Below are 26,743 nucleotides of genomic sequence, written 5' to 3' on the forward strand. Positions count from 1 at the left end.
AGAAAAATGGAGAATGTGTGCCTGGGTAGCTCATTTGGTTAAGGCTCTGACTTGATTTTGGCTCAGGTCATAATCTCATGGTTCATGAGTTGGAGCTCCATATCAGGCTCCATGCTGACAGTGAGGAGCCTGCTTGGGAGTCTCTCTCTCTCCTCTCTCTGCCCCTCCCCTGCTGGTGTGCATATGCATGCTCTCTCTCAAAATAAAATTATAAAAAAGAAAAATGGGCAAGGGACTTAACAGAAACTTCACAGAAGGATATGAACAGTGTCAACATCATTTGTCATCAAGGAGGTGAATATTAAAGCCATGTTGAGATACACACCCAGTAGGATGGCTAAAATTCAGACTGACATTTCCAAGTATTAGCAAAAGGGTGCCTGGGTGGCTCAGTCAGCTAAGCATCCGACTCTTGATTTCAGCTAAGGTCATAATCTCATGGTTCATGGGTTCTAGCCCCATAATGGGCTCTGCATTGATGGCGCAAAGCCCGTTTGGAATTCTCTGTCTCCCCCTCTCTCTGCCTCTTTCTCTCAAAATAAATAAATAAATAAATAAATAAACAAACAAACAAACAAACAAACATTAAAATAAAAAAAATTATTAGCAAAGATGTGGATTGCTGGTGGGAGTGTAAAATGGCACAACTACTTTGGAAAACTGTTTAACGGTATCTAGCAAATTTGAACATATAGGTAACTCTATCACTCAATTATACTACTAGAAATAACTGCACAAAAAAATGAATGCATACACACATCAAAAGATATACATAACAATACTAATAGCAGCATTAGCTATAGTAAACCAAAATACTAGATGCAAACCACACTTCCAACAGTAGAATAAGTTGTGATATATTCACATTCTAGTATATTAGAAATCAATGAAAATGAACAAAATACAGCTTCACGCAAAACAAGAATAAATCTCACAAAAGAAGGCATACTGTATGTATAATTCTGTTTAAATAAACTTCAAAAACAAGAAGAGCTAATATGATGATAGAAGTCAGGATTATAGCTACCCTTTGTGGGGAGGCACAAAGTGAACGTTGACATATGTAGTGGTTACAAATATATGCTCTCTTTGTGATAAATCACTGACCTACAAATCATGTTTAATATACTTTATTGAATGACTGTAAAAAAATAAAAAAGCTTCCTGAGATGATATCTACACATATCCTTGAGAAAGTCACACTGATTTCCCAACATAAAATACAGAAAAACATTTCACTCAGATGAACTTTATTCTTGTCCATCAATTTTTATTTTCCCATTATTTGCAGCATTCTCTGCTAATTCTGAGGAAAATACAGGGTTTAAGAGTAGGTTTTACCAAAATTTTCTGCATATTTTCTTCTTTGTATGTCATTTTATCTTGCATCTGAAAATGCCTTCTGTACTCCACAGTGCAATATATTTATCATAGAACAGTACAGAGGGAATCTATCTTGGGGAACATATCCTAAGAATTTATCATTTAAAACAGTAAACCAATGGTACTTAATCAGGATCACCTGGGAAATTTTTCAAAATATATACTTTAAGAATTTGATAGCCATATAATTTTTTATCCAAAAGAGAATTTTGTAAGAGTGAATAGAAGCACTCTTAATATCTAAACTAGGATAACAGGGGCAAACTGGAACATGTGTTCATCATATTTAGGAAATCCTAAAATATTGTGCAAATACACAAATATGCCTCAAAGAGAAAATAATCTGAATACTAAACCTTTAATATTTCTATATGGTAAAAAATACTATAAAGTAGAAAGACAATATATTAGAAAAACATACATAACAATGAACAAATTTCCCCACTACACAAACAGCTTTTACACTTAAGAAAAATGCATATTCTGATAGCAAAATGAGCAAAGATACAAGGAGGATGTTTAGAGAAAAAAAGTACAAAAATTAGAGAGATAGGATACAATTTTTAACAATAATCACAACTAAAGAAATGAAAATTAAACATTAGATACCCTCTTTATGCACATTAGATTGACAGATTGTAACGGGTTGGTGAGTGTGTACCGAAAGAAGCATCTATGTTAGGAGGAGTGCAAGCAAATCAGCACAATCCTAGGGAACCAATTGGCATTTTCTATTAAACTTCAAAACGGAAATATTCTTAGGCCAGCAATCCTACATGTAAAACTTACCCTTCAGAAAATAAAAGGACACAGGCATGCAAAGACAGTGTGCAAGGAAATTCACTGCAGCCTAGTTGATAGAAGCAAACAAAAACAAGACGAAAAGACCCACACAAAATCTGAAAATAACTTAAATGTCTAACAGGGGACATATAAACATAAATGAACCAACCACAATTTATGTGCAATGATATGGAAAGCTCTCTCTATATAATGCTGAGTGCATAACTGCAAAACAGTGTGTATAATGTGAACACATTTGTGGAAAAAACACACAGGCTTACATATACATACATAATTTCTGGAAGAATGTTAAGAAATCATTAACAATGGTTACCTTGTAGAGTACAATCTAGTATTGACTTTCTGCCTTCTGCAGAGCTTAAAACTGTATCATGAGCATCTACTACTTAGAGTTAAGAAACTGAACCCCACAAAAAACAACAAAAAAACATATTTGCCCTAAAGCTAACCAGTCAAAAATAGGATGGGGTCCAGAGTTCACCTGTTTTATATTTAGTCAGTAATTCAGTGGCATACTCTGATGAAGAACCACTAATACTAAGGAGACTTACTTAAAACACTCTCACTTAAAAACAAAACTCCATAGGCCTAAGCCTTCTAAACAAGGCTTCTTATGTTTCATTATTTTAGGTACAAAAAAACCCAAAAGTTCCATTAAAAACAACAGCTTAGTTTATTAGTCATTGTCAGCCTATGGGGTTATAGTGAGGTACCCCTTATCCTATGGTATAGAGATGACAAGAAAGACTACTTAAAAACCTACATAATTTAATGACTACCTTTCTGGAGAAACAATCCACAGAAGTATCTATAAGCATGTGACTGAAGAGTATTAGGAATGCCTCAGTCAAGGGAACTTTGGCTAACTTGGGATTTCTAAGACTGCACCCTAAACCACTAAAAGAAGAAAAGAAAGTACTACAGAAATTCTGCCAATTTGGACAGATGACAAAATGTGTGAAATTAAAAAAAATTTTTTTCAGGGACTCAGGAACTTATTTTTAGAAAAAGTCAACTTCACTCTCCAGTGAAAAATAAAAACCTATTATTTGCATCATTTAATATAGTACTATTCTTTTTGAACTCAACTTTTTATTTATTTTTTTTTTTTATGTTTAATTTTTTGAAAGAGAGTGCAAGCCGGGAAGGGGCAGAGAGAGAGGGAGACACAGAACCCAAAGCAGGCTCCAGGCTCTGTCAGCACAGAGCCTAACGTGGGGCCAGAACTCACCAGCCATGAGATCATGACCTGAGGCGAAGTTGGATGCTTAACTGACTGAGCCACTCAGGCACACCATGAACTCAACTTTTTAAAGAAAACTATTGGGGGCACCTGCGTGGCTCAGTCCACTGAGCACTGGACTCTTGATTTTGTATCAGGTCATGATCCCAAAGTCGTGGGTTGAGCCCAGCATGTGCCTCTGTGCTGAGCATGGTGCCTGCTTAAGATTCATATTCTCTCTCTCTCTCTTTCTCTCTCTCTCTCTCTCTCACACACACACACACACACACACACACACACACACACACACACACACACTCTCTCTCTCTTTACAATAAAATAAAAAAGGTGCCTGGATGGCTGTCAGTTGAGTGCTGGGCTCTTGATTTTGGCTCAAGTCATGATCTCACAGTGCATCAGGCTCTGTCCTGACAGTGTGGTCAGCTTGAGATTCTCTCTGTCCCTCCCCTCCTCGTACTCTCTCTCAAAATAAATAAACTTAAAAATAAAAGATTTACAAAAAGAAATAAACTATCAACTATAGGAATCTGCATTATGTTCTGCCTCATAAATGCACATTCCATTAAAAAAAATTACTGAGTTTTTAAAACAAATGGTTGGGTTGCTGGTAGGAAAAAGAAGGAAAAAATATGTTGTATACCATAATACCACTACAGGGATGCCTGGGTGGCTCAGTCGGTTAAGCATTCGACTTCGGCTCAGGTCATGATCTCACAGCTCGTGAGTTTGAGCCCCGCATCAGGCTCTGTGCTGACAGCTCAGAGCCTGGAGTCTGCTTCAGATTCTGTGTCTCCCTTTCTCTGCCCCTCCCCCAATCACGCTCTGTCTCTGTCTCTCAAAAATAAAGATGTTAAAAACAATTTTTTTTTAAATACCACTACACATTAGAGTTTAAAAGTGCTTTTTATTTGTGTCTTGAGTCAAACCTCACTACCCTATAGAATAGGTATTATTAACCTTATTTGATAGACAGGAAAACTGAAGTTCAGACAAAGTAAATATTGCAAGGTTAGTAAATGATAGGGGTAGGGGTTAAATTCAGGTCTTCTGACATCTCAGCCTCAGTACCATCATCAGCCTACAGTTGCCTTCATGAAACTTCTCCAGGTGCTATCAGGATATACAAAATTATCTCAGAAAATGGAAGACAATTACATCTTGCATATCATCCAGGGCCAGTCTTAACTATCATCCTTCAACTCCATGTCTCATTCAAGCCATTCTCCCTTTCTGAAATGCCACTCCCTTTTCTCTCCTCCTAATCAAACTGTACTCCACTTTTATAACTCAGATGAAACTTTACTTTGTTCACTTTTTCTTTCCTGATTCTCTTTAACTTTTTAATAAGGTTTTTAATAAAAAATTTTTAATGTTTATTTCTGAGAGAGAGAGAGAGAGAGAGAGAGAGAGAGAGAGATCGAGACCATGAGTGGGGTGTGGGGGCAGAGAGAGAGGGAGACATAGAATCCAAAGCAGGCTCCAGGCTCTGAGCTGTCAGCATAGAGCCCAATGTGGGGCTCGAAACTCACAAACCATGAGATCATGACCTGAGCTGAAGTTGGATGCTTAACAAACTGAGCCACCCAGGCACCCCTAATACGGTTTTTAAGGTAGAACTTGAATATTTGTTTTTTTAACACAACAGAGCCAAGATGGTGTCATGAACATAAACATCATGAAGAAACGCCAAATGAGTGTTTCTTAAAATGATACAAAGTCACTGAAGTAATATTATTCCAGAACTACAAGAAAATATGAGTCTTCCCCCACCCCCAATTGTTATTCCTAGGCACGTATGTCTTCTACTTTTTTTTTTTTTTTAAGTCCAATTAGTTCAGGCACCTGGGTTGCTCAGCGGGTTAAGTGGCTGACTCTTGATTTCAGCTCAGGTCACGGTCTCACAGTTTCTGGTATTGAGTCCCGCATTGGGCTCTGTACTGACAGCAGGGAGCCTGCTTGGGATTCTCCTTCTCCCTCTCTCTACCCCTCCCCTGCTCATACTCTATCTTTCTCAAAATAAGTAAAAGAAAAGAAAAAGTTCAATTAGTTCATATTAGGTCTACAAAGAGAAATATCAGGTCTACTGGATTAAATACATAATAATTTATACATAAAAGCCAAGATGTTTACATGGTACAACACCATTTCAGAGCAGGAACAGATGATGAATGACAGTAAATGTACTAATGATATAATCTGAAATATACCCAACTCCTAATAATCCCCAATATTGGAAACTCTTTACTATTTATCACAGGATTTGTCAAGTTGTAATGCACTGATGATATAAAGCAGAGAGGGGGAAAAGATAACTGAGGTGGGGCTCCATAATAGTACAGTAATTGGTTTAGTAGGAATATCCAAAATAAAAGTAGGGATCTGTAATTAAAAATGCTAGAAGAGGTTAGCTACTGAAACAGAAAACAACAATAAAATACAGGTAGACCCTAAATTATGTATTTTCACTTAAGTATCTATAATCATAATCAGTCACACCAATGGCACAAGGAATTCCTGTCACCTGTTAATTAAGCTATGAGAAATGTCTCTTCTTTCCCTCTTTTTCAGTCTAGCATAACTGACAAGTAACCAAGATTGCCAGTTGCTGCTGCATACTCATGCCCCTGAAGAAAATGGTTGGAGAACTAGTTTTATCGCTGGCAAACGAGCCCCACTCTTAACCTTTTAATGCACTTCAATGGAAGAGTATCACCCAAGACTGGTATTGGGAAGGACAAAGATCTGCGCTTGCTTATCTAACCTTCCCTAGTCCAGTGTTTATATCCCTGTAAAGTCAACACCATTTGATTCTTACTTTTTTCTACCTCTTGGGAATACGTGAGGAATTATGAAATAGGAATGACCCAAAACAAAGATATTTCTACCAACATGTGTCAAAGCTTTGTAGACTAAAGATTTAGTAAAAGTGCTGATAACTTTGTACTGACTCATAAAATACATCTAATTTGGTACCACACTATTTTTTTATACTTTGTAAAAAGTACAGAAATTAAGCATTCCAGATGAAGTTCCTAATCAATAATTATAATACCATTTTATTTTATTTAAAAAAAAAATTTTTTTTTAAACGTTTATTTATTTTTGAGACAGAGAGAGACAGAGCATGAACGGGGGAGGGTCAGAGAGAGAGGGAGACACAGAATCTGAAACAGGCTCCAGGCTCTGAGCAGTCAGCACAGAGCCCGACGCGGGGCTTGAACTCACATACCGCGAGATCATGAGCCGAAGTCGGATGCTTAACCGACTGAGCCACCCAGGTGCCCCTATAATACCATTTTAAATGAAAATATGTACCATATATATTTTTTAATGTTTTATTTATTCTTAGAGAGAGAGAGAGAGAGAGAGAGCGAGCACGCACATGAGTGAGCAGGGGAGGAGCAGAGCAAGAGAGGGACACAGAATCTGAAACAGTCTCCAGGCTCTGAGCTGTCAGTACAAAGCCCCACGCGGAGCTCGAACTCACAAGCTGTGAGATCATGACCTGAGCCAAAGTCAGTTGCTGAGCCACCCAGGTGCCCCTACCATATTTTAAACACTCAATTTATAAACACAGGATAGATAAGAACAATCAGAAGGCTCAAATTCATACAAATAGTAGTCCATGGTTTAAGAAAAGCTGTATGTATCAGTCAGGGTCCTGGCAAAAACAAAGCATTCTCAAGGAAGTATCTGAAATTCACATTTTAGCAAGTGTGGGCAGGGTTAAAGGAACCAAAAAGGGATGGAAACTATTCAGGAACCCACTGCCACCCTTTGGAATGAAGGGGCAGAAGGAAGCAATTACCGAAGAGCTGTGCAACAGCAACTGAAAGAATAATATCCAGCTTCTCTCTCTGGCTTTCCAACATCCTGCCAATGCCTCACATTGGCTAAGTCCAACAAAGGAGTCTAAACAAGGTAGTCCTTAGAAGAACTCCCTCTGGGGCACAGAGCAAGGCAGAGAAGGGTTAAGAGCGGATCTGGAGGGGCAAACAAACAAACAAACAAACCCAGTACTGGATATATAAAGAAGAGAATTTTGGAGTCAAGACCTGGTTAACTGCGTTTAGTCATAAAATCCCTGTATAAGGTATATTACTGAGTCTGTGATCTCCACTACAAATAGATGTTAGGAGAATAAAGTAGACATGTGCTAAAAGTACCTAACAAAACCTGGCAGTATACTAAATGTTAGTATACTAAATGAAGTGAAATGAGAGACAACTTTGTATTCCTAGTGCCTAACACAACGTGTAACTTATAGCAGATGTCTAATAAACTTTGACTAAATTACGATGCAGAGTACACATAAGAAATGAGGAACTGAGGATTCTGTTCGTATCTTTACCTTTGATTTGCTATCACTGTATGATCCGTATATTAAGGGATACAGCTTTTTACATACAGCTTTTTATAATGAAAAAGACAAGAATCTTTACCCCATGAGTGCTACAAGAGAAATAAAACAAGTATCTTAACACTATATAACTTCAAGAATTACAAATTTAAGATTTCCCCCAATAAACATCTCCTAACCATAAATACTTCAATAGCACCTAAATAGCCACCCACAAGCTAAATGATTTAAAACTAGTAAGAGGGTATTCTGGAAATGTAGAAACCTGGGCAAAAAAAGTTTACAGACAATAAATCACTTCCAAGAGAAAATTCCTTTATACTCCTGATCTGGTTTTGCCTGTTATTTAGCTAAAATTAGGCCTCTTCTGTTACTTCTCAGAAAGGTTAAAATAGAGCCAAAATCCAATAATTTTGTGTCTAAATACTAAGTATAAGAGCAAAAGTACCTTACAACTGTTAATTTCAGGTTTTGGTTTTTTTTTTTTTTAGATGTCTGACATCTAAATGTTTAGCATGTCTAAAAACTTGCATGTAATGAAAGCACGGAATATTTACTAGCACTGTTGAAGAGAACAGCTTTTTTTTTTTTTTTTTTTGCTGATTTAAATGTTTTTTTTTTTTAATTTTATTTAAATCCAAGTTAGTTAACATGCGGTGTAATAATGGTTTCAGAAGCAGAATTTAGTGATTCATCACTTCCATAGAACATCCAGTGCTCATTCCAACAATTTAGCCCTATTTAGCCCATCCCCCCACCCTCTACCCCTCCAGTAACGTTCAGTTTGTTCTCTGTATTTAACAGTCTCTTATGGTTTGCCTCCCTGTTTTTATTTCTGTGTTTAAATGAGGAGGAAGCAGGTACAGAGATCCCCACCAGAGTTTCTACTGCTCACTAATTTTGGTTACTAGTGAAGCCTGAGCTATTTTATATTCAAGTGAAAGAGTCAAGAAAGAAGATAAACAAGATTTTCTATTTTAGATATTGTATTCTATATTGAAAAACATAAAAGGCTACTAAACTTCTTCAGTAATATACACTTATGTTGTAAAGGTAGGAAAAGAGGAGGAATAAAAAAGACTTTTAAATTTCAATGGCTATATACTTGAAAGATACTTTTAATATTTTTCACATGTTTACAAGTCACTTACATTTCATTTCCTATGACCTAACCACATGCTCATATCCCACTGTTGGGACTTTTCCTTACTGATGTATAAAACCCATGTATATAGAAAGAACAATTGCTTTTACATGTCAAATACATTTTTAAAAATTTGTACTTGATGGCACAGCAATTTTCCAGTGTACTTATTTCAAATTTTCTTAATGTGTTCCAATACCATCTCTTACTCTTTATGACTTTTGGGTTCTACACTTGTCTTGAAAGACTCTTGTTCACTCCAAGATTATATTTCTAAAATCCTCTCATGTTTCCTTCTGGTACTTCTATAGTTTATCTTTCTGCTTAAATCTCTCATCCATTTCAATTTAATATTAAGAATAAGCACATATCAAAATTTATGTTTTCTAAATGGCTGGTCAGTTACCTCAACACCAGCTGTTGAATAATCTCTTTTTCATTCACTCCTCCCACCTATTTAATAAGCTACACCTAGTATGTGAATTCATGCTATCTAGGTGGTATGGACTTTTAAAATAAGCTCTTGAAATAAACTACCAAACTCTCTTGTTCCAATTTGTAATCCCACCAGTCAGAAAGGTGCTTATTTCCCTGAATTCTTACCAACATCCTATGCTATTTCAATAGCTTTTTCTGAGTCACTAAAAAAAGTACTTCAATTTCCATTTATCTGATTACTAAACAAATCAAATGTTTGTTCACATTCACTGTCCTATTTCTTTAATGATTTATCTGTTGATATGTTTTTGTCCATTTTTACACTGGAATATTGATGCTCCTTTTTTATTTTAAGCTTTCAATATTTACTTTCTAGCATTTGTCCTTTAATTTTGTGACGTTTTGAAGACATGTAAAATTTTTATTGAGTTACATATACAAAACACTTCTGTAAATTCTTTGTTTTATATGCTCATAAAATCTGTTCAGAGGATAAAATCTATTTATCGATATATATACCATTTTTGGTATTCATTCCTTCTTGAGGATACAAGTTTCATCAGCGGTCATTTCCCTCCAGCCTGAGGAGCATTCTATAGTATTTCTGGTGTGCAGGTCTCCTTACAATGAATTCTCTCAACTTTTGTTTATCTGAAAAACGTCCTAATTTTCACCTTCATGTTTTATGGATATTTTTGCTGAATTCAGAATTCCAGGTTGACAGCTTTATCCTTTTGAACTTTATTTAAAAAAATTTTTTTTAATGTTTATTCAATTTTGAGAGACTGAGCGTGATGGGGGGGGTGCGGAGGGAGGGAGAGAGGGAGAGAGAGGGGGAGAGAGAGGGGGAGGGAGAGGGAGATGGAGAGGGAGGGGGAGATGGAGAGGGAGAGGGAGAGGGAGAGGGAGAGGGAGAGGGAGAGGGAGAGGGAGAGGGAGAGGGAGAGGGAGAGGGAGAGGGAGAGGGAGAGGGAGAGGGAGAGGGAGAGGGAGAGGGAGAGGGAGAGGGAGAGGGACGGAGAGGGAGAGGGAGAGGGACGGAGAGGGAGAGGGAGAGGGACGGAGAGGGAGAGGGAGAGGGACGGAGAGGGAGAGGGAGAGGGACGGAGAGGGAGAGGGAGAGGGACGGAGAGGGAGAGGGAGAGGGACGGAGAGGAGAGGGAGAGGGAGAGGGACGGAGAGGGAGAGGGAGAGGGAGAGGGAGAGGGAGAGGGAGAGGGAGAGGGAGAGGGAGAGGGAGAGGGAGAGGGAGAGGGAGAGGGAGAGGGAGAGGGAGAGGGAGAGGGAGAGGGAGAGGGAGAGGGACGGAGAGGGAGAGGGACGGAGAGGGAGAGGGACGGAGAGGGAGAGGGAGAGGGACGGAGAGGGAGAGGGAGAGGGACGGAGAGGGAGAGGGAGAGGGACGGAGAGGGAGAGGGAGAGGGACGGAGAGGGAGAGGGAGAGGGACGGAGAGGGAGAGGGAGAGGGACGGAGAGGGAGAGGGAGAGGGACGGAGAGGGAGAGGGAGAGGGACGGAGAGGGAGAGGGAGAGGGACGGAGAGGGAGAGGGAGAGGGACGGAGAGGGAGAGGGAGAGGGACGGAGAGGGAGAGGGAGAGGGACGGAGAGGGAGAGGGAGAGGGACGGAGAGGGAGAGGGAGAGGGACGGAGAGGGAGAGGGAGAGGGACGGAGAGGGAGAGGGAGAGGGAGAGGGACGGAGAGGGAGAGGGAGAGGGAGAGGGAGAGGGAGAGGGAGAGGGACGGAGAGGGAGAGGGAGAGGGACGGAGAGGGACGGAGAGGGAGAGGGAGAGGGACGGAGAGGGACGGAGAGGGAGAGGGAGAGGGAGAGGGACGGAGAGGGAGAGGGACGGAGAGGGAGAGGGACGGAGAGGGAGAGGGAGAGGGACGGAGAGGGAGAGGGAGAGGGAGAGGGACGGAGAGGGAGAGGGAGAGGGACGGAGAGGGAGAGGGAGAGGGACGGAGAGGGAGAGGGAGAGGGACGGAGAGGGAGAGGGAGAGGGACGGAGAGGGAGAGGGAGAGGGAGAGGGACGGAGAGGGAGAGGGAGAGGGAGAGGGAGAGGGAGAGGGACGGAGAGGGAGAGGGACGGAGAGGGAGAGGGACGGAGAGGGAGAGGGAGAGGGAGAGGGACGGAGAGGGAGAGGGAGAGGGACGGAGAGGGAGAGGGAGAGGGACGGAGAGGGAGAGGGACGGAGAGGGAGAGGGACGGAGAGGGAGAGGGAGAGGGAGAGGGACGGAGAGGGACGGAGAGGGAGAGGGAGAGGGACGGAGAGGGAGAGGGAGAGGGACGGAGAGGGAGAGGGAGAGGGAGAGGGACGGAGAGGGAGAGGGAGAGGGACGGAGAGGGAGAGGGACGGAGAGGGAGAGGGAGAGGGAGAGGGAGAGGGAGAGGGAGAGGGAGAGGGAGAGGGAGAGGGAGAGGGAGAGGGAGAGGGAGAGGGAGAGGGAGAGGGAGAGGGAGAGGGAGAGGGACGGAGAGGGAGAGGGAGAGGGACGGAGAGGGAGAGGGACGGAGAGGGAGAGGGACGGAGAGGGAGAGGGACGGAGAGGGAGAGGGACGGAGAGGGAGAGGGACGGAGAGGGAGAGGGACGGAGAGGGAGAGGGACGGAGAGGGAGAGGGACGGAGAGGGAGAGGGACGGAGAGGGAGAGGGAGAGGGACGGAGAGGGAGAGGGAGAGAGAGGGAGAGGGACGGAGAGGGAGAGGGAGAGGGACGGAGAGGGAGAGGGAGAGGGACGGAGAGGGAGAGGGAGAGGGACGGAGAGGGAGAGGGAGAGGGACGGAGAGGGAGAGGGAGAGGGACGGAGAGGGAGAGGGAGAGGGACGGAGAGGGAGAGGGAGAGGGACGGAGAGGGACGGAGAGGGAGAGGGACGGAGAGGGACGGAGAGGGAGAGGGAGAGGGACGGAGAGGGAGAGGGAGAGGGACGGAGAGGGAGAGGGAGAGGGACGGAGAGGGAGAGGGAGAGGGACGGAGAGGGAGAGGGAGAGGGACGGAGAGGGAGAGGGACGGAGAGGGAGAGGGAGAGGGACGGAGAGGGAGAGGGAGAGGGACGGAGAGGGAGAGGGAGAGGGACGGAGAGGGAGAGGGAGAGGGAGAGGGACGGAGAGGGAGAGGGAGAGGGACGGAGAGGGAGAGGGAGAGGGAGAGGGACGGAGAGGGAGAGGGAGAGGGAGAGGGAGAGGGACGGAGAGGGAGAGGGAGAGGGAGAGGGACGGAGAGGGAGAGGGAGAGGGAGAGGGACGGAGAGGGACGGAGAGGGAGAGGGAGAGGGACGGAGAGGGACGGAGAGGGAGAGGGAGAGGGAGAGGGAGAGGGAGAGGGAGAGGGACGGAGAGGGAGAGGGACGGAGAGGGAGAGGGAGAGGGACGGAGAGGGAGAGGGAGAGGGACGGAGAGGGAGAGGGAGAGGGACGGAGAGGGAGAGGGAGAGGGACGGAGAGGGAGAGGGACGGAGAGGGAGAGGGACGGAGAGGGAGAGGGAGAGGGACGGAGAGGGAGAGGGAGAGGGAGAGGGACGGAGAGGGAGAGGGAGAGGGACGGAGAGGGAGAGGGACGGAGAGGGAGAGGGACGGAGAGGGAGAGGGACGGAGAGGGAGAGGGAGAGGGAGAGGGAGAGGGAGAGGGACGGAGAGGGAGAGGGAGAGGGACGGAGAGGGAGAGGGAGAGGGACGGAGAGGGAGAGGGACGGAGAGGGAGAGGGACGGAGAGGGAGAGGGACGGAGAGGGAGAGGGAGAGGGAGAGGGACGGAGAGGGAGAGGGACGGAGAGGGAGAGGGACGGAGAGGGAGAGGGAGAGGGACGGAGAGGGAGAGGGAGAGGGACGGAGAGGGACGGAGAGGGAGAGGGAGAGGGACGGAGAGGGAGAGGGAGAGGGAGAGGGACGGAGAGGGAGAGGGAGAGGGACGGAGAGGGAGAGGGAGAGGGACGGAGAGGGAGAGGGAGAGGGACGGAGAGGGAGAGGGAGAGGGACGGAGAGGGAGAGGGAGAGGGACGGAGAGGGAGAGGGAGAGGGACGGAGAGGGAGAGGGAGAGGGACGGAGAGGGAGAGGGAGAGGGACGGAGAGGGAGAGGGAGAGGGACGGAGAGGGAGAGGGAGAGGGAGAGGGACGGAGAGGGAGAGGGAGAGGGACGGAGAGGGAGAGGGAGAGGGAGAGGGACGGAGAGGGACGGAGAGGGAGAGGGAGAGGGACGGAGAGGGAGAGGGAGAGGGACGGAGAGGGAGAGGGAGAGGGACGGAGAGGGAGAGGGACGGAGAGGGAGAGGGACGGAGAGGGAGAGGGACGGAGAGGGAGAGGGAGAGGGACGGAGAGGGAGAGGGACGGAGAGGGAGAGGGAGAGGGAGAGGGACGGAGAGGGAGAGGGAGAGGGACGGAGAGGGAGAGGGAGAGGGACGGAGAGGGAGAGGGAGAGGGACGGAGAGGGAGAGGGAGAGGGAGAGGGACGGAGAGGGACGGAGAGGGAGAGGGAGAGGGAGAGGGAGAGGGAGAGGGAGAGGGAGAGGGAGAGGGAGAGGGAGAGGGAGAGGGAGAGGGAGAGGGAGAGGGAGAGGGAGAGGGAGAGGGAGAGGGAGAGGGAGAGGGAGAGGGAGAGGGAGAGGGAGAGGGAGAGGGAGAGGGAGAGGGAGAGGGACGGAGAGGGACGGAGAGGGACGGAGAGGGACGGAGAGGGACGGAGAGGGAGAGGGACGGAGAGGGGGAGAGAGGGAGAGGGACGGAGAGGGGGAGAGAGGGAGAGGGACAGAGAGGGGGAAAGAGGGAGAGGGGGGGGGGGAGGGAGTGAGACACAGAATCCAAAGCAGGCTTCAAGCTCTGAGCTGTCAGCACAGAGCCCGACATGGGGCTCAAACCCACAGACCACGAGATCCTGACCTGAGCTGAAGGCGGACACTTAACCAACTGAGCCACCCAGGCACCCCTGGGAGTCCCATAATCTAAACAAATACTTATCAAAATCCATTTTAAAGCTTTCTTTCTAAAAGACAATATATACTATTCACAGCAACTCTATTTTTCATAGTAACAATGGTTTTCCTGATACCATAAATAGCTGACAATTTAAGTTATACAAAAAGGAATCACTGGTTATCTGACCAAATGATCTAGTATACAGAACATTCATTTAGGTCACAGGGCATAACTTCAGGAACCAATACTGATAAATAAACAGTGGGGGAAAACCTATGTTTCCGCACTATCTCCTATGTAGAGAGTAGCTAGGTACAATTTAATGTAGCAATTGACTACCAAAAAAAAAAAAAAAAAAAAGAATTATCATAAGCCACCCCTGGATCAGACCACACTAGAAGTGATGTACTAGAAATGATGTGTCCACACATAAGCTAATTTCAGCCCAAAGTAAATAGAGCTTTTGTAAATCAGAACCATCTCATTAAGAGAAGCTTGAGGCATTAATGTTTCTGGATTTTCATATATGCCTTTCCCTAAACAAATATAAACCACTTAAGTTTATTACAATAAACCTTGTTGTTACTCAAAAGATTTAAATGTTTAAAGTGTTTAAGTTATGCCATTCATTTTACCAACTTTAAATTTGGAAAATCCCTACTTTCCTCTAATAAATCTATCCCCCAATATACCTGCCAAATTCAGCTGGAGCAGCAGTGCAGGCTCCAAGCATAAGTCTTGCTCTCCAAATAATATTAAGAGGACACACTCTTTTATAAAAACTGTCAATTATTAAACATCTCCTTATACAATCTGGTAAAAATATAATAGGCACAACAACAAATTTTTGGAGGAGGATAAAAATGCTTAAAAATAACAGCTAATACATGGACAGGCTTCAAAGAAATCCATGAAATCTCTAGAACAGTATACTAAATCATGAATATAGGTATATTCTAGGGACATAAGCCACAGCTCTCAAGAAATTCTCCAAGGAGCCTAAAGTATAACAAAAGTTAACAGCTACTGCTGGGATGCTGGAATTTCTGTAAAAGTTATTTTCAGTATCTGTAAATTTTCCGCTCTCAGTAATTTATATTAGTATGATATTCGTATCTGTACTAATTATTACCTCAGTTAGAACATACTTGTATTCCATTAAGATTTGAAGTTGCAGTTCTTTCCAAAAGAGTTAAGTTTTGGGGAAGGTTAAAAAACAACTTTCATTCCTAAAACAAATGTCTCAGGTTCACAATGCAAGAATAAACGTGAGGTATGTAGATGGCCTAGAATAATTTATCAAACATTTAGGAAACAAAATTCTACAAATAAAGGCTAATCAATATTGTATATTCAAAAGACAATTGAGGGGCGCCTGGGTGGCTCAGTCGGTTGAGTGACCGACTTCGGCTCAGGTCATGATCTCACAGTTTGTGAGTTCAAGCCCCATGTGGGGTTCTGAGCTGACAGCTCAGAGCCTGGAGCCTGCTTCCCATTCTGTGTCTCCCTCTCTCTCTGCCCCTCCCCCACTCATGCTCTGTCTCAGAAATAAACACTAAAAAAAGATTTAAAAAAAAAAACAAAAGACAATTGATTATAAATAGGCATATAAAGAGATTTTAATGCTATTATGTCATCTTCACTTAAAATGGCAATTACCACTGGAAGATGTTAAGTTTGTCATTCTTCATAGAGTCAATAGCAGTATCTCTATTTAAAACGTAACGGACACAAAGAGGTAAAATATTTGATGTCCAATGAGAAAGAATCAACAATGATGCTAGAAATACAGTCTAAATGCCTTTCAATTTTTGAATGTCTCCTCAGAAACGTGAGCATATTGTATGCAGCTCTAAGGAAATCTGGGTTCTATTTATTGCTACCAAGTGGTTTTGTGGCTTTGGTTTAGTAACAACTTCTCTGTATCATTTGTACAACAGGGAAAACACAACTGTGGCAGAGATATTATATACTCACCTGTTTCATTTTCCTCCTGAGCACATATGAGGACCACATTTTCCATTCCATTTGTAGCTAGATGCAGTCATGTGTCTAGTCCTGACCAATGTGAGTTCAATGATGTATGCTCCTTCCAGAACTGGTCCCTAAATCAGCCCTTCAAACATCCTCTGAGGTCTCACTAGTAACTCTGGGGGGGGGGACTCCAAGCAGGCCATAGGGGCAGCTGAGTCACAAGATGGAAGGAATCTGAATATCTGAGTCATCCACATGGTTTTTTGTGTGATGAGAAATAAACTCTTTCATTGTGCTCCACCATGAGATTTGGGGGTTATCTATTTCAGACACAATAATCTTACCTACCTTAGTGGGGGGAAGATAAAATGAGGTAAAAAATTTAAAGTAGAAGATAAAATGAGGAAGGGATTTTTAAATTCTATACAAATGTGGGGTAATGATAGCAACTATTTTTTTTATGTATACTTTAATGTTTATTTATTTTTGAGAGAGAGAGAGAGACAGAGCACAAGCAGGGGAGGAGCAGAGAAAGACACACACACACACACACAAAGAATCTGAAGCAGGCTCCAGGCTCTGAGCTGTCAGCACAGATAGGGGTTCAAACTCATAGACCACGAGATCATGACCTGTGCCCAAGTCAGACTCTTAACCAACTGAGCCACCCAGGCACCCCCACAACTACTTTTTTAAATGTTTGTTTTTGAGAGAGGGAGAGACAGAGCGTGAGTGGGGGGAGGGCAGAGAGAGAGGGAGAGACAGAATTGGAGCTCAGGCTCCAGGCTCTGAGCTGTCAGTACAGAGCCAGATGCAGGGCTAAAACCCACGAACCAGGAGATCATGACCTGAGCCAAAGTCAGAGGCTTAACTGACTAAGCCACCCAGGCACCCCATGATAGAAACTTTTTATCCAGAAAGTAAAGCATGAACTTTGGAGTCACTACATCTGGGTTCAAGTTCAGCCTCTGACACATATTAGCTAGGTGTGTGACATTGTGTTAAATTACTAAGACAGTTTCTTCAACTATAAAATAAGAACAATGATACCTACAGCCCACCAGATTATCATTAGGATTAAGTGAAATAACATATACAAAGAATCCAGCAGAGGGTATGGCACATATTAACCACTTAAATATTATCCAAACTACTACAAATATCTGAGAGGATGGCACAAACCACATACTGGATAAAACTGTTGGAAGGATTTTAACACTTAAGGCTAGAAATAAAATGAAACAAATTCTTGGCTCCAAAAGGGCTTTTCTAATGTCATCAGAAAAGTTAGCCTTTTGGTAGTTTAGAACACATCAGTATAATACATTAAATTCTCTAAGGTAAATATAAATAATTATTTTAGTCTTAAGTTTATATAGCTACAAACCTACCTCAAGTGATCGTTCTAATATTACAAGTGGGATAATTTCAGTTCAACTACTTATAAATGGGTGAAGTGGGGGTAACTGAAACAGATGATTAGCATAGGCACTATCAGTTTCCAGCAAAGTTCTTTAGAAAGACTCAAATACACTACCATGAGCTCTGTCCTTAAAATAGTTTCTACAATTTCACAGAAAAAGAAACTAAAAGTTCAGAGTAAATGATTCCCATATACCCCAAAGCTTCTCCAAAGAAGCAGTCCTTAAACAGCTTCACAAACATACACCTGCTACATTTATCTCTTAAAGCCTGTTAGTGATTGGGAGGTAGAACAGAATGGTACTTTGTGGTTTTAGTAATATTCATTACAAATAATACTCATTACTTAATCCATTACAAAAAGCAAGCTACTGCAGAAAGAAAAGGCATTATTCATTCCATTTTTCCAATTAAAAAAAAGATTAAAAACATTTTGGCTGGCTCATTCCAGACCCTCTTTGTTCAGAAAGGGAAACAATACACCAGTAGGGAAATAGCTGGGAAAGCATAATGCAAAATGCTGGGCATGACAGAGTGCCCAGAAACATTCAAAAGTTTTAAAATAGGTTTTAAAAAAGATACCTAGGTGTCAAACTATTTTGAACTGGTTAAAATACTCATTGCTACAGATCAACAGAAGGGAAATACTAACCTAGTCTGAAATCTTAGTCTATCCACTGTTTTGAATTTCAATGTCCTTGTTTGAAAGTTGAAGTGATTGGACCAGATAATGTCTAAAAGACTATGATTCTAACATACAAATGTGTCGAGTTTTAATATACAGCATATTCCAGAGTGAAAAGTGGATAATTTAGACTGTGAGATAAAGAATTTTTGGTTTTGTTTTAAGAATGTCTCCAAATCCTTGGGCACCTGGGTGGCTCAGTTGGTTAAGCATTTGACTCTTGATTTCAGCTCATGATCCCGTAGTTCATGCATGGGTTTGGGCCCAGCATCAGGCTCTGTGCTGGCAGTGTGGAGCCTACTTGGGATTCTGTCTCCCTCTCTCTCTCTGCCCTTTACCCACTCATGATCTCTCTCTGTCTCTCTCAAAAATAAACAAACAATAATAAGTAATAAGTTATCTCCAAATTCTCTCAAATGTTAGTATACTCTTCTGCTTTAGTAAATCCAGTTGAATGAGTATAATCTTTGCCTTTCTGATAATCTTTTTTCTAACCGATTAACGTATTTTTTGAGACCAAATACAGAAGCACATAGGACACTGAACTGGAATTACTAAGTTGAACTGAAAGTCAGGATATAAGACTTCTCTTGGTTTCACAACTCTCCCAATATGACTATGCTTCACTCTCTTATCCTGTCTATAAACAAGGGAAAATGTGCTATCATCTATTTCACTGGATTAATATTAAAGTATGTCTTTGAAACACTTTGAACCACTCAGACAAGACTGTTACAGAAGAGATTTTTTTTCATTATTAGTAACTTATCATACCAAGTCTAAGTATAAAAACAAAAGAAAGAAGTTCCCATGAGACTACTGCGTATGGGAAGTCCTCTTACCTCCTACATTGGAATCAGTTACAATTAATAAATCAATATAAGATGTTCTTATAATACACAGAATCTGGAAAGGTGACTAGGCCCATTGCAGCACCAGATTTTAAATCTCTGATCTACATAAAAACTGCCTGAACTAATCTATCCTTCAGTTTTTGTTTATATGAATAACCAACATTTCTTAAATAGGCATTCTTAAAATCATGAAATAAGGAATGTCCTTTGGAAAGAGGGGTAGGGACAGATAAATAGGTGTGAATGGCGAAAATAAAACCATTCAGAAAAGATATATTATGTACAGCACAAGATGTATTATGTATATATAGCACAATGACCTTGATTTTGTCCAAATCAAGGGTGGCAGTGGTTCCCTAGTAAGAAGTTATTCACAAATATAGCTAAATCAAATAGATGCTTCCTTACAGCTAGCAAAATTAAAAAAAAAAAAAAAAAAAAAACTTAGGGTGGGAGGGAGGGGAGGGTGGGTGATGGGTATTGAGGAGGGCACCTTTTGGGATGAGCACTGGGTGTTGTATGGAAACCAATTTGACAATAAATTTCATATACTGAAAAAAAAACAAACTATTATTATGGATGAATACCCTTTGCCTTTTTGCATAAACATAATACACTTTACTAATGTCCTTAATAAAAATTTCTGGAATCACGTAGTAAGTTGAACGGTGGCCTTCAAAAGAGATGTTCCCATCCTAGCCTGGAACCTGTTAATAATATCTCATTTGGAAAAAAATTTTATAATCACTGACCTACAATGATTGTGGAGATAAGATACGAGTCAGGCCTTGAAAGAAGAGAAGGACCTTAGATAAGCAGAGAAGATGAAAAAGAGTATTCCAGACAGACAAATGCATAGGAAAAGTCATGGAGGTGAAAACTATCCACATTTTGTTAACATATTTACCAAATAGATCAATTGGCTGCAGTGTGTTAACATATTTACCAAATAGATCAATTGGCTGCAGTGTGGGTTTTTTGGTAGTAGAATGGTGAGAGACTTAGGTTAGACTGTGGAAGGCTTTGAATACCACGAAAAATCTGAAATTTATCTGTGGAAGCAAATGATTTGTAAACAAAAAGACTAACGTAATCATTCAGAGACCAGATGATTAATGAAATTTCAGTCTGGGAAAATAGAAGGTGGTCTGAGCTTTTGGCTCTACCACATTGTCCAACAGCACTTTCTGAAATGATGGAAGTATTCTAGACCTGCACTGTCCAATATGGTGGCCAGTAGCCACCTACAGCTATGGAGCATTTGAAATGGGAGTGGTGCAACTGGGGAACTGAAATTTTAATTTTTTAAAATGTTAACTAATTTAAACTTAAATAGCCCCATGTGGCTAGTGATGATATACTGAACAGCTCTAGAGTTTTCTCACTTATAAAATGCAAAGTGCAATGAGAACACTAGTGTCCCTAGGCTAAGTTCCACAGCCAAATAAAGTTGGTGCAGCATTCTGATAAAAGCAAACAGGTATTCAAGCAGATGCACCTGAGCATGACTAAAACAGTTCCAGGTTTGTAACCTTTTCATTTCACTCTTTGTATCTCCTTGATTTATTTAAGAGACCCACTCTCTTGATTTTTTCAAATTGGTCTTTAGGTTGATGTTTCCCAGGAGTCTATAGTTAAATAGGTAAGGCATCTAATTTAATAGAATTTCTGTGGAAAGGAACAAACATTTCATACAAAAATGTCCCTAGAGCTATGCTGCCCAGTGTGAACACATACTGGAAAAAAGACAGTATGAATAAAAGAATGTAAAGGCACTCATTCATACGTGTTGAAATGATAATATTTTGGATACACGGAGTTAAATAAAATATATTATGAAAATTAATACACCTGTTTCTCTTTAATTTAGCCAATAGAAAATCTTAAATTACATTTATGACTCACATTAAATTTCTCTTAGACAGCCCTGCTGTAGAGAAAGTTATGACATAGATACCTTACAATATACATACTTTATTCAGTTAGTACATACTTACTCAGCATCTATTATTGTCAAGCTTTATGCAACGTTCTGAGACTTTAACAGTGAAGAAAGAGAATGGTCCCTGCCATCAAAGAGCTTAAATTATCTCCTACACTTCTGCACATTTTACATATATTATCTCATTTGTGATAATGCATAAAGATAATTTAATTTTAGAATACTTTACCATTTGGGGGGAGCAACGGTCAATATATAACTGAGAAATTACAAAGATTCACACTAATGACTATTTTTGTGATACAATAGTTATATTACTATGCTATATAATATGTATCTGGAAGCCTAATACTATCACATTACCAGTAGCTTCTCCTGGTTTCTTGATCCCTCCCTCTAACTAGTTTGCTCCCTCTTTATGGCTCACCTCTCTCAGACTGTCTCTTCGACTGGCAACCTGCCTGCTATTCACATTACAGCAGGGTTATTTATACTTCCAGGGGTCTCCAAAGAAGGAAAGAGGTTGAAAATGTAAGTGTACATAATTTCAAGCAGCCAACTTCAGTTTTTTGAACCCAAGACTGAGTTTTGAAGTTTCTTTTCAGCTTAAACTAGGTAATTTCTGTAGGATTTTGCTTTATAATTGAATGCACAAACTTATTTGAGGGCTGAAACAACTCATTAGTTTTGTTCTACTGAAGCTTTCACATAACAAAACTCTCCCAAATAGGGTTTCTGAAACAAATTAACAAGTAGTATTTCTCTAGCAAATGATTTTTAAAATAAAATACTAGGTAACATCAATAGGTCAAGAATATATAGGATTTTAAGGCTAATGGTACAACTTTCAGGAAAATGTTACTAATAAACTAAATGTTCAGGTTTGACAGCTACAAAGAGAGCAAATACAAACAAAACTACTTTATCAAAAGGTGGCAATTTTTCCTAATTTAATAAAGTATTACTAATATATGATAGTTATTGAGAAACAAAATGAAGTACCCAAGTTTTAACTACCCAAAATGATTTCACTGCCTTTTTTGGTTGAAGTCTACCAGCATCTGAAATACAGATGTGTTTAGGAAAGGAATACTATTCCTTGGTCTTTAGCTGTGTGCAGGTGTGGCTATATACATAGTTGTTTCAATGTTACACATCTGCTGCCAGCAAACAGAAAACTTACTTTATGATATTAAAAAAAAAAAAAAACTGAAGAAAAATAATAATTACTCCCGATTGGGGAAAAAAAAAAAAATCGCCTAAGGAAAATGTAGCTATTCTCCTTAAGTAACTGGATTAGCCTTTTGCTAAAAAGGAGTCAAACCAAATTTAAGCTAACATACTTCATATATGATCATGGGCCCTCTCAATCATTAACTATTAGTGCTACCATGCCATCAAATATACAATGCAATCAAATATAAGTTTAGAAATTCCACTTCTGTTTGCTCTCCAGTCCAAAATGGCCTATCTTTTATACGGGCCCCAAACAATAAAAGAGCATAAAGTTTAGTGCAAAATCAGCCTGCCTTTGACAATCAACTGTCACTTGTTAGTAGCATCAGAAAAACAAGTAACGATTCATGAGATTTCCTTTATAACTTCAAGATAGAATAAGTATAAGAAGGCAATTCAGATGTAAATGTAACAAAATTTATCCCCAGCTCACTCTTACTCTGTGCCCAGAACTAGCTTAGGGACTTTTACATGTTATCACAAATATTTGTCCTCCTCTTCCCCTTTGATAAATTCAGAAAATTACATTGTTCAGTCCTCAGTGCCCTCCAGATTAAAAAAAAACAACAACAAAAAATAAAGGAAGAAGAAAAGCAGGAGGGTGGGAGATGGTTACAAACCAAAGAACTTCTGTGATAAGTCTAAATTAAGTGTTAAGATAAAATCAGAACCCTCCATAATATGTGAGATTCTTTCAAATGTAAAAAAAGTTTGCTTCAAATTAACTATAATTCTAACAACCTCATTAGAATAGTATCTTTCAATCTGATCCCATTAAAGAGAGGTGGTCCCAAGGTGTCTTACATTCAAACTGCAAAAAAATTACGACTTTCCCTACTTCAAATTTATGAGGTGCATTTATTTTCCGTAAAATGAAGGATCTTTAAAAACAGATACTGATCTCAGTATCTTTCATACATTAGGTGGAAAAAAAATATGGTTCCATTTAGTCAAGTAGAAAAGCACCCCAAATTCTGCAAATCACCACCAAAATTTTAAAAAGAAATTAAAACAGTGGTTAGATGACAGTAAATTGGGACTGCTCTTTATATAAACTCTAATCTTCAACTGAGGCCTTCCCCAAATAAAACAACAGTATTTTAAGTAGCTACTATCTGAAGACTTGGGTTGTGTTTCAATTCCTGAAACAAGCTGCAGTTTTAAAAGTTAATCTTACTAGAATCCTCCTGGAAGTCAAAGATACTGAAAAAAATACTTTAACATTAGATGCCAAAGTAGAATTATTGTTCCCTCAGCAAGACACCTTGCGGTGACATTAATAGTTTCCATGGAGGCATGAAATTTAAACTTCAGTTATACTGTATACAGTCATTTTAAAGGAGAATATTAAACAAAGAAAAAGGTTTTGTTGTTGTCGCATAATTTGATTAAGCCCCAAGACTGAATTCCAAATCTTTACCATGGAATTGCAACTGGCAAGGAAAGAACATTTGAAAATAAGAGTTAACAATAGATCATCGCCATTTTCTACACAGAGAGAAGTATTTACATTTTAATTCAGTTCAGGCAGCTGGGTGCTAAGGACGCATAAAAAGGCAAATATGGTAATAGCTTCAATTATAAACAGACGTGGAGAGCTGCCTATTAAGATGGTTAATGGCAAAACTGAAAATGAAAACAAGGCATACCGTCATACTTCCCATAACCAAGAGTCAAGGCAATGTAGGTTAAAATAATAAAAAATGAATAAGCCATATTCTCACAAAAAGAAAAAGAGAGAAGTGGGACTGAAAGAAAAGATCACGATCATTTTAAGGCAGCCAGTCAGGGGGAAAGACTGCTTGATGCCTCCACTGTTTACTAATATTTAAAACTAGCATTTCCAGTCAACACCTGGGTTTGAAAATCGCAGCAGCACGGAAAGGCTGGGTCCTTTCCGACGTAAACCCAACAGAACATTCGGCAACGTTTTGCATAGTAAATATTACCCAGAATAAAGCATTGTTCGCGTATTTCCACCTTTAAAGACCAAAGAGAAGAAAAAACAAACAAAAAAAAAAAAAAAAAAAAAAAAACGAAGACCCTTCTTCCTCCCATAAATAATAGTTTTCACCTCTCTCTCCCTTCTTTTACTTATCGCCCTTGCCGCGGGGTTAATGAACCCTAAACTTCTTTTTCTTCTTCCCATTAATGGAAACCGGGGGAAAGAGCAACGAGAGAGGGGAAGGAACCCAGATGACAGGAAAAACTGGAAATCAAAACCAGTGGCGTTTCTTCCTGGGCGAAGGCTAGGAACTCCCTGAAGGTTTCGCGTGACGGAGACAAGCCTGGAAGACCCCTATTAAACCCTGTTAACGTATCTTTTGAGCCCACGGCGACACCATTTTTCGTCTCATTTCTGCTTCTGAAGGGGGTGGCAGTTCCCCGGATGAACCTTCACGGGCGCACGCCTCCCCTTCCCTAAAGCCCCCGCAGCAGGGGTTGGGGGGCTGTGGCCCCCGCTCCGAATTTACAGCGAGGCCCGGAAATCCGTCCCGTTAGAGCCGATTTCACCCATCAGGAATGCGCTCCACCCCCGCTGCCTCCCCGCGGCGGCCGCCCTCGGTGTCGGCTGCTTCAGGGGCCCGGGAAGTGCTGCAGGGGAGCGCCGCTCTGCCCGTCACAACACTGCTGGGTCGGCCGCCGACTCCACAGACTGGCCGGGCCGGGAGAGCAGAACTCGGGCGGAGCCCGAGCGGCCGAGGGGGCGCCAGCGCCGGGCGGGGGACGCGGAACCAGCCCCAGGCCTGACCCCCAGGTCCAGGACCGGCCCCGGCCTCGGCCCCGGGCTGAGCCCGAGAGGCGGCGCCTTTCCCGTGGGATTTCTGAATCCATTTCCGTCCCGGGAAGGGGCGCGAGGGCAGCGGCCGTGCCGGAGCGCCTCGGGTCGGAAACGGGAGCCGCCCCTGCCCTCCTTTACCCGGGCGCAACCTCTTCCCGTGCCCGCCCGTACCTTCAACTCCTCGGAGCGGCGGTGGGCGCCGGAGTGCGGGTGAACAGGCCCATCTCCCGGCGGCAGCGGCAGAAGCCGAAGGAAGTACGGAGGTTTCCTCAGACCCGCCGAGACGCCTCTCAGCTGGGGCGGAGGGAACGCAGAGGAGGGGTCCCGAGGGCCGCTTTCCCGAACTCCTCCTCCGCAGTTCTGTCTTGACGGCTGTTCCCGGGAACCAGCGCCACAACTGCCATTCTCCCCCTCCTACAGCCCCCGCTGTCTCCGCCTCCTCCTCCCACTCCTTCCTCCCGCCCCCGGCCCACCCAGCCCCGCCCCGCTCCGCTCCGCTCCGGCGCGCTGCCCGCGTGCCGTGCGTCATGGCGTCACGCCCACCGGGCCCGCCGCGGGCGGCTCTGGGACGCTGTCGTTAGCTCCGGCGCGTTGGCCCCGGCTGGTCTCGGCGCGCCCCACCCGCGACCGGGTGGCCGGGAGGGCAGCCCCTCGCTTGTCCTCTACGCGGGCCAGTCAGCCGTCCTTTCTGCCCCTCGGCCCGCAGCACTTCGCCCTTAGCGGGGCAGGTGTCTCCTAAGAGAATGGGTGGGGTGGCCGGATCTGCCCCCTAGGTGATGGGGGATGCTGGACTCGAGGACCCTGGCTTTTTGGTGTTTCGCACGCCATAAATTATTCGTTTCTTTGTGTTCTCACGGTTCACCTGCTAGATTGGCGACCCCAGGGAAAGCAAGGCCGGGATGTTGCTGCAAGTTTCTGCCGCTCCCCGAGTGAAATGTTTTCCCCTCCTGTGGCTGCGCCCCCACCCACTCGTTCTTACAGTTTTAAGCAGGGGCTGCTAGCAACAGCGCTTAGCTCAATGTGAGGGTGCAGAGAATATCTGCCACCCTCCTCTTCCCTTCCCCCCATCACTTAATTTCACAAAGTCGCTTAAGTATTCAGAATTCATACTTCAGTACTTACTGATACATTCTGAATTACTTTAATCCAGCTTTATCTGTTCCATCCCCTCTTATCCTTTAAGCCAGTCATGCCCCCTTTAAATTTTTTAACCTGCACATGATTTAATATCAGTTCTTTTTAGTTGAATAAACATTCATTGCAGACCTGGTCCATTCCCTCATAGTTGATTTCTCTACAAGATTCCTTGGCATATTGAGAAATGGAATGTTGTGGATGCTGGACAGAATGTCCATTTGCCATCTGTTACTTAACAAAATATATCACCCTATCTATTCTTGTTTTAGTGTGTCTGTCCAATTTAAATTAGAAACAAACCAAGGAGCCATGGTGTTTCAGACGGTACTTGGTAGCTTTGGTAACCCAGTAAATGTTTACCAATTAGAAAACTAAACAAGCAAGGCAGTTAAGCCCAAGTATTTTTTTTTTTACCACAAATCTTAAAAGAAGT

At 42.6% G+C, this 26,743-nt stretch overlaps 1 protein-coding gene across 2 annotated transcripts in view; it reads right to left on the bottom strand.

The window, feature by feature from the left end:
* The window catches only part of RNF19A (ring finger protein 19A, RBR E3 ubiquitin protein ligase), a 58,703-nt gene extending 33,283 nt beyond the window's left edge, over positions 1–25,420 (bottom strand). The window contains exon 1 of one of the 2 annotated variants that reach the window (XM_042972723.1): positions 25,345–25,420. The gene's annotated coding sequence lies outside the window, so the exon portion shown is untranslated. Of the gene's footprint in view, positions 1–7,238; positions 7,732–25,344 lie in introns of those variants that run through there. The other variant, XM_042972724.1, reaches the window with a different exon arrangement.
* Between the last annotated feature and the right edge of the window lie 1,323 nt (positions 25,421–26,743).

Source organism: Panthera tigris, chromosome F2 (assembly GCF_018350195.1).
Source record: "Panthera tigris isolate Pti1 chromosome F2, P.tigris_Pti1_mat1.1, whole genome shotgun sequence".
NCBI lineage: Eukaryota > Metazoa > Chordata > Mammalia > Carnivora > Felidae > Panthera > Panthera tigris.